The 9,248-nt window shown below is 39.3% G+C and overlaps 2 long non-coding RNA genes across 3 annotated transcripts; both read left to right on the forward strand.

Moving 5' to 3' along the window:
• Window positions 1-492: 492 nt before the first annotated feature.
• LOC311289193 lies at window positions 493-1,578 on the forward strand. Of its 2 annotated transcripts, XR_014627075.1 has the most exons (4): window positions 493-994; window positions 1,093-1,268; window positions 1,353-1,449; window positions 1,534-1,578. It is a non-coding gene; the product is annotated as an uncharacterized lncRNA (long non-coding RNA). The 2 variants fall into 2 exon arrangements; XR_014627076.1 differs by lacking the exon at window positions 1,534-1,578 and having other exon boundaries at window positions 1,353-1,526.
• A 5-nt stretch (window positions 1,579-1,583) lies between these two features.
• On the forward strand, window positions 1,584-2,234 carry LOC311289194. Its single transcript, XR_014627077.1, has 4 exons — window positions 1,584-1,630; window positions 1,715-1,811; window positions 1,896-1,992; window positions 2,077-2,234. It is a non-coding gene; the product is annotated as an uncharacterized lncRNA (long non-coding RNA).
• The last annotated feature ends 7,014 nt before the right edge of the window (window positions 2,235-9,248 follow it).

The raw sequence follows: 9,248 nt of genomic DNA on the forward strand, positions 1-9,248 counted from the left end.
GCTATGCAAATTCCGCAGACCCATGGCATTTCATTGCCATTGGCTCGTGTTTTAATACTCGAAGATGATAGAATTTCTAAGCGAAACCCCATTCGTCGTCATCCGACGTAACGTCTCCGTTCCCTACTCAGGGAACGAGGGTTACATACGTAACCGAGACGTTTCTGTTTATGTTGTAAAGATCTTGGATGGTTTGCTGAATCGTATTCGAGTTTACGACCCCAGTGACAACTACAAGTCAATTTCTGCGATGGACCTGGCTATACTTTGGTATTATGTGCTTTGTAAATGTTAAAATTGTGATCTTTATTTACTTATGTACATTTATTAATTTCTTTTTTCTTTTTTACAAAAGCAATGCCTTCCGAAATACTTGGGACTTGGGAAAATGGACTGTTGAGTACCCAGAACAGTGGAGGCTGGCTGACTCTAACAACTGTGGGGTTTTGGTTTGTACAGTAAGTTAATACAGGTGATACAGGGAGACGATCTGTGGCATCTGAGAAGATATCACGCATCATCAATGGCAGCATATGCTGTTCAGCATATGACGTATAAAAGGTATGTGTAAAATGTGTGTCCTCATTCATACAAATCAACTTAAAAGTTTAATAAATCAAGTAGATCGATGATTTTGAAAATATAGGACAGTCGAGGAGGTGGAAAAAAAAGGAATTTGTTCTCTTGTCAGTGATACTGAAATTCAGGTACATATAAGACTTTACAAAATTTAAAATGGCTAGATATTGTTTGCTATACTAAATATTTTTTTCAGGAGTTGTTTCAAGGAATTGTGAAAGGCTCACTGAAACCCACGTGGAACAAATGGTGGCAAATGAAGACTGGGAAAATGGCAAAACCTAAGAGCTTTCATCCAGCCTTGTCAGCACATGTTGAGTAACTTCTAGGACACATCGACAACATTGTGTTTGAGCAAAAGAAGGACAAAAAGCTTGAACATATCGACCTTTTAATGTGTGAAATGATTCCTGAGGTAAGCATTGATGAGAAACTGATGGCTGATTTTTATATGTTTTGGTGAACTAACTCATTAAGTAATTTTTTTTTTTTTTTTTATCTTTTGATGTACAGATCAGCCTTATAATACTGAGACGAACGGAAGGTTTCAGTCACTTTTGGGCTGATTTATCTTATCTTGTGGAGTGTGTCATTAAAATAGCCTTTTAATGTCACAACATCCCAGGTTCAACGAGCTAACTACGTTCTGCTGCGTTGCACCTTTGGGCTTGCATATCAAAGTAAAAACAGTGAGTGATGTTCCATAGCACTAAAGACTTTGCAAGCGTACAGTTGCACATGACGTGTTGCAGCATGTTTGTGTGTTTTTGCAGAGTTCCCTCAAGCCAGTCCATCCATGACACCAGGTTCAACGAGCTAACTACGTTCTGCTGCGTTGCACCTTTGGGCTTGCATATCAAAGTAAAAACAGTGAGTGATGTTCCATAGCACTAAAGACTTTGCAAGTGTACAGTTGCACATGACGTGTTGCAGCATGTTTGTGTGTTTTTGCAGAGTTCCCTCAAGCCAGTCCATCCATGACACCAGGTTCAACGAGCTTGCTGCGTTCTGCTGCGTTGCACCTTTGGGCTTGCATATCAAAGTAAAAACAGTGAGTGATGTTCCATAGCACTAAAGACTTTGCAAGTGTACAGTTGCACATGACGTGTTGCAGCATGTTTGTGTGTTTTTGCAGAGTTCCCTCAAGCCAGTCCATCCATGACACCAGGTTCAACGAGCTAACTACGTTCTGCTGCGTTGCACCTTTGGGCTTGCATATCAAAGTAAAAACAGTGAGTGATGTTCCATAGCACTAAAGACTTTGCAAGCGTACAGTTGCACATGACGTGTTGCAGCATGTTTGTGTGTTTTTGCAGAGTTCCCTCAAGCCAGTCCATCCATGACACCAGGTTCAACGAGCTAACTACGTTCTGCTGCGTTGCACCTTTGGGCTTGCATATCAAAGTAAAAACAGTGAGTGATGTTCCATAGCACTAAAGACTTTGCAAGTGTGCAGTTGCACATGACGTGTTGCAGCATGTTTGTGTGTTTTTGCAGAGTTCCCTCAAGCCAGTCCATGACACCTAGTCCAGCCTCCTCGCCTACCAGGTCACGACCCCACCATCTAAAGGGGAAAATGACTGACTGCATCATCTAGGCCTTAGGATGGTTCCACAAAGAATTGACTGCATATACAACATGAATTTACTTCTAACTAAAGATTTTACTTTTCATACAGCAAAAGACACTGCATCTATTTGTTTCTCATTAGTTCTCAAAAAACTTTAACCTTACAGTTCATTAAATATTTAAACACAGCTAACTCAACATTAATTATTTTTAAATCTTCACAATGTATAGCCAGAGAACTATCACAAAAGTATTTAGGAAAATAAAGACATACAAAAGTATGTCTGTTTAAAGCTGCTTTGTGTTGTTGTGTATTTTTAAAAGCTCTATAAATGTCCTAAAAGATGTGCATTTTGCTTGTAGTTTTGTGTTAATAAAAATTTAATACATTACATCTCATAATTCAGTTGAATTCATTATGTATTGTATTGTATTGTGTAATTTAATTAAATTTTTATACAAGTTTTGGTTCACTAATTTTATTACATTAAATGTTATTGTGTTGTATGATGTTCTGTATTAAGAATTAATTATGCCATAAATCATATGCATTAGTACACAAATGACATGCTTGTAATAAAAAAAAAGCATATTATGCCCTATACATACTTAAAAATGGTATTTCTTTAAAATAAAAGATTAGTATATGAATCAAGTAGTTTGATTACATTAAGATTTGTGATTCTATAATTTTATTATACTGTTCTTTCATCAAGTTTTGACAACCAATTAATATTTATACCCACAAAACATAGCTAGCATTTTGTAATTTATTTAAATGTCTAAACTGTTAATATGAAAAATAGTAATATACACAAATAAACATTATTTTATGTCTCTTTTAATAAATAGAAGTGTACCTGTAACATATTGTGCTGATTATTGCGATAAAAAATAATGACACAACGAATTACACTACGAATTGCTGTGAATACGGTAAGGCAGTTTCAGTGCAGTATAAGCTCAGGTAAAGCTCATAGCACGATCATCGGATAACGTTAGCTATATGCTATGCTACTATCTAAGCTAACTAAAAAACACACTAACAACGAGAAATGTTTCATTTCACAATCTATAGCTTCGGTTAAATACTAGTATATGAAACGTTTAATTTAAAATACATTAAATACATTAATGATTCGTTATAACGTAGTACAAAAGTCTTCAATAATAAAGGGATTTTGTATGATTTGTAACCAGGCACTAAAGCGATTACCCATAAAACGTGCTTTGAACCAATCGGATTGCTTGGGTCCTCAGCCCGGACCCATCACTTCAGAGTTACCGGATACTTCACCACACCGGCCGATAGGCGGCAGTCACGCGATACACACCCACACACTAGAACACTGGTATTCCTACGTAAAGGGACATCTAATAAAAAAGCAGGAGGTTGTTCCTCAGGCTCAAACTGATGATTTGACGGTGTTTGAATTACGAGGACATGTCCTTTGTCCTTATAATCCCAAATGTCCTTATAATGCTGGTATGTAAACTGGTGGAAAGACCTTGTAATCCACCAAAACCAACACACACACACACACACACACACACACACACACACACACACACACACACACACTTTAACTATTTATTTAAGTCCACTTAAAAGAAATGATTTACAGGGACATAAATACTATAGATGCAGTCAAATGCATGCACATAATCATGGACCAGTGGCATACAGCAGATATTTACAATATTTAGTGTCACTCAGTTGTTATGGATACAAGTAGCACAGTACTTTGCCAGCCGTTTAGCCCTCTTTTTGGGCATCCCTAGTTGTTGAAGCCCTCTTACAACCAGCCTGTGTGTGTGTCCTAAGCTACCAAATATGAACACAAGTAGTCGGCTCTGATGACCTAATTCTGAGATGATGTTTAGGAGTGGTTGATATTTAATAATCTTAGTCATAAAGGCTTCTTCCATACTAGAGTCAAAGGTACATGCAACCTCCACAATGAACACCTCACTGATCTCCTCATTAACCACAACAACATCTGGTGTATTAGCAAACACATGAGAAAAGGTTTCAGAACTATTACAATTCTGAAACATGGATGATTTTACACAAGAATGTTTGTACATTTTTACTGAAGATGAGAAATGGCTTGATATGTCCTTCACTATAAGGTCCACTATTCTGTCGTGGCGTGCGATGTACATTCCTTTATAGGCATGGCAGCCATTCAAGATATGTGGCAGTGTTTCAGTGATCTGTTCTGTAGTGTGATGCAAACAATGAGGCACCTGGGTTGTAGGAAACCAGATAGAAAGGTTGAGTCTGGTTGGAAGACCTTGTAGTCTGGCTTTTACTGTAAAAATAACAATGTCCTCACTGAGTGCAGTATTCTTAAGAAATGAGTGAGAAACAGAGTGATCAGCAGAGGAGAGACACGCAAGTTTCCCCTGAAGTTTCAGTCCAGTCCAGTGTTGTTTCTGATGATACTGGTGTAGGTCCAGGAGAGTTGGCCGGGCACCTGTGGAAGTTAGCGTGTGGCTGTGACCACCGTATGTGGCTGTTGCCCTGACAGAGGTCAGGGGGTCAGTAACGATGTCTTCGGAGACCCTCACAGTCCCACTACAGTGATGCTCCGGTTCGGACACAGAGGTCGTTCAGGTCCGGCCAGTCTGACCAGACACCAAAGCCGGCAGAATGGGTGTCAAGTTTCCCGCTGGGATTTCTTTTAAAGCCGAGGAAGTGTGGCTCTGACTCCCTGGCCAGCGGCACCTTGTGTCTCCTTAGGTCCAGGAACAGGGAGGATCGGGCCAGCTCTCTAACATCTTTGTCATCATTATTCAGCATGTTCAGAAGATGGCAAATCCGCATCCACATACTAGTGATGTATGTCTCGAGACCGGTCTTGGTCTCGAGACCGGTCTCGAGACCACTTTTACGTGGTCTCGGTCTTGTCACGGCCTTGACGGTCTTTGGTCTTGGTCTTGTCTTGGTCTCGGACCTCTCGGTCTTGTCTAGGTCTCGCTGTCTCAGACCGACATAGTGGTCGGGGATTTAGCAATACAATAGGCTACTACAATATCCATGACGACACAACGTTCGATAATGCAACATTATTATCCGCAACGGAACGGATTGAAGCGCGCGTCCGAGTGAAGACAGTGCGGCGTGTGCGCCCAATATACGAGAAAACACTTTATCCGCGCCACTGATCGCAGCGGCAACGAGCACTTTGATCACTTGATTTAAAAAACACATATCAGTGACATGATTCAGGAGATTTCATTCAGGAGATTTTGGGTAACTGCACAACTGACAGATGACTTTGAGCGCACCGTGTGTGTGTGTGTGTGTGTGTGTGTGTGTGTAACCATAGCGACAAAACGACCAACTTTCGGATCCTGCACTTAAGCCTATAATTTCGATTTTAAACATTTTATTATGTATTTAAAAGTTGCAGAATGGATTCATTTGGAGACTCCGAAATCGGCAGAGATAGGCAGGCATTTGCTTAGATGAATTTGTGTCTTTGATATCTCTCTCTGTGTGTGTGTTGTTTGATTACAGTATTGTATTTAAGATGGTGTTAGACTAAATAAATGGTCTTTTAAATATCATCTGCATATCTCCGTTGTGTTGACTAAACATTAGGCCTAATCCAAGTTTATAATTGCGTATCTTTAATTTGATGTTACGATTTCATCTACTCATTAAGTATAATTTCAATTGGTTACATATTTCTCATTCTTTAGACAGTTGTTGGAGGTGCAAGATGGTGTTGGAGGTGTTTGATGTTTTGTCAGATGAACCAGTCAGTACCAGTCATGTCAGTCCTCAACAGTACACAAAAGTTAAGGGAGTCTCAATCCTCTAATAGTGCAGTAACAGCCGTTATCCAATTGCTACACATAGTTGATCTCACCCTGCAAAAACATTTACAGTGAGCTCACAGTCACACACATGACATGGTCTGTCTCTGTATTGTTCTACCTGTGTAGTTGAAGTAATACCATCTAATATGTATTGAAACTGCGGCTGAACCCTAGTATGCTGCTGTTCTTGAATTCATAGTTATTGCTTGCTTAGCTTCAACACTAGTCTATTTTTTTTTTTTCTCCGGTCTCGACTTGGTCTCGGTCTTGGTCTCGACTTGGTCTTGGTCTTGACTTGGTCTGTCTTGGTCTTGGTCTTGGTCTTGTCTTGGTCTCGATACCCTCTGGTCTTGGTAGTGTCTTGGTCTCGGTTTAGGCGGTCTTGACTACAAGTCTACCACATACACACACACACTTCAAAGTCAGATCAAAGTCCTGCTGCAAGATTTTTTGATGCTTCAAAACAAAACGTTAACCTGTTTGTTACCATTTACTCTTTTGAGTGCATTGTTGAATGAAGTCAAACTTTTTTTGTGTGTGTTCAGGTGTCAGACTTAGGAAAAGTAGCCAAGTCTTGTACTGTTCAGATTAAGGAAAAAGATTTTGCCCACATTTGTCCCCAAAGAACATTCAGGGTATATCTGTAAGCTTGTCTACAATCTACAATCTTTTGTTGTAAAATTGTACTACACTACCTTTAATATCATTTGATAATTGTAATGCCAATGGAACAGTGCAGCTAGATTCACTAAGAACAGGGTTTCTCAACTCTGACCCTCGGTCCACACTGTCCTGTAATGACACTCACTTTCAGACACCAACAAATGTCTGAAATAACTTTTGATTGTGATCCGATAGGGATTCGAATCACCATACGAGGGAGAAATATAGTTATTTGTGATGCTAAAGGCTACTTATGCTAATCGTGGCCTTATATTAGGTTGACCATTCGTCCTCTTTTTCCCCAAAATGTGTGGGATTCAGCTTTTGCTTTCTACAGTCGCCATTTTTGCATTGCTTTAGGTTCCGCCTTCTCGCACACCACCATTGGTCGGTTGGTCATGTGCGTAATGTAAACATTGGTCAAACTGCATCTCAATCATTAACTTCAGCACCACAGCAACAGGCAAGAGACAGAGCAGTGCCTGGACAGCGTAAAAAAAGCCCAAGTGTAAATTCACAGACAATTTACAGAGAAAATGTCCATGTTTTAGTCTTGGTCGGGATCATAAATGCATGACCTGCAAAGCTGGCACGTACGTGTCAGTGTCAAATAAAGGTGCTATAGCAACCTAGAAGCCCACATAAGGGAAGTATACAATTAACAACAGGAGGACTGAAATTATTTTTTTACTGAAATAGTGTAGTAGATTTTTTATTTTATTTTAACCTATGGCCATGAAAAGAAACAGTCTCATGTAAAAGGTGTTAAAAGCTTAACTATTTATTTATTTGTTTGTTTGTTATTATTCTATTGTTGCAGGCCAAAAGTTGAATGGAAAGGATGGATTACTTTATGTATTAAAGTTCAATAACATAATTGCAAGGTTGTGAATGTGTCCCATATAGGCCATGATCAGCAACTAGTCGACATCCAGGTTAAATTATCATGGCAGAGCATTAAACTTGACTAGTCTGGTCAACCCTAATTGTGACCCGTCACGGAAACCAGGGACACAAGTTGGCAGCACAACTTTCGAGCAAAATGAGAAAGAAGCGTTTTTTTTTTTCAAAATTGGTGATTTTCGTTTTTTTGCAGAATCTGTTAGTTGAGATCACGAAGAAGCCTCTCCATGTTTGAGATAGCAGTATTGGTATATTTAAAAGCGTACATTTTGATGTTGAAATCGGCTTGTTTTTCGGAGATTCTAGCACGCAGTAGGGGCGTGTCATTGTCGGTGTGTATTTCCATACTGAATAAGCCTGCGTGGGGGAGCTTTACAGGGGGTATGACTTATCTAAATGAGATGTAAATGAGCCCTATTGTCATTCCCAGAAGGGTGAGAACTTGCCAATCTTTAGAAGCAGATTTCTACCATTTCAGTTTTTTTGAGTGCCTACCTTCAAATGGCCACAACTTCTCCAAATATCATCAGATTTACATGTGTTACACATCGTTGGAAAGCTTGAATACTACACTTTCAGAATATGCAAATAACTCAAAATGCCGCAGAACCGACTTGTGTCCCTACTTTCCGTGACTGGTCACATATATGTGAATATATTAATATTCACATAGCCTATGTGAATATATTAATAGTGCTGTTGTTTATCGGGGTCTACGCAGTGCTTAATTTGTATAAAGGGAGGATCCTCCCCTTACACTGCCTAGCTTTACTGCACCAGAGAATTTTTAACATGTGCTGAGGGGGTGCTAGATCATTGACGGGGGGAGCTGCGCAAAACTTGGCCACTAAATATTTAATATTCAGTTATGTTATTGATCACAATTAAAGTTTTAATTTCATTAAATTGAACAAGCGCAACATTCAGCATTCAATCAAATATTCTAAAAGATGTATGCTATTATTAACAATAATGTTATTTCAACACAATATCTCGTTATTTCGACATATGTGTGCGTGCAACAAGCAAGATGTGCATTTGTAAATCCGGTGACGCGTGTATTGATTTTTATTAATAAACAAGTGTTTTCTCTTCTAGTGTCGACTCGGCTGCAAAGATGAAGTTGACGATCGCTATCTCCGTGTGAACGCGCCTATAGAGAGAAATGCACATAGGCCTAATGGATTACATAATCATAGAGTAGCCTTTTTCTTTTTTCGTTTTGAATTATTTCGTTTAAAGACATTTCAAGCTTTGTGTATTTGATGTATTTCTCATGTCTGTGTGAGGCATACACTGAGTTTCGTTAAGTTAGGATGAGATGCGCTCCAGTTCACGTGCAATGCAAGTGACCGCGCGGGCGCCTCCAATTGTCTGTTAGGGGAGCACGGGGCACAACGTAACACTTTTTGGATTTGGCCAAATAATGAACAAAGTAATGGGGTTAGAAAAACCCTATTTTTAAACAAACAAGATGTAATCCTCTCCTATAAATGAGCACTGTTTGTATGTTCGTCGGACCTACCGTTCCTGTGCAGTATCGCCCAAAGCGCCAAGAGTCAAATGTTACAATTAACACCGTGGGCGGGGTTAGTTGTAACATACAGAGGGTTAGTTGTAACAGTTGCTGGAAGAGTCAGATTGCACACAATAAATTCAAATTCAGTTTAGTTTAGATTGTAGTATATTTCCTTATAGTATAC

This window comes from Rutilus rutilus (genome assembly GCF_951802725.1).
Source record: "Rutilus rutilus genome assembly, chromosome: 4".
Taxonomy (NCBI): Eukaryota; Metazoa; Chordata; class Actinopteri; order Cypriniformes; family Leuciscidae; genus Rutilus; species Rutilus rutilus.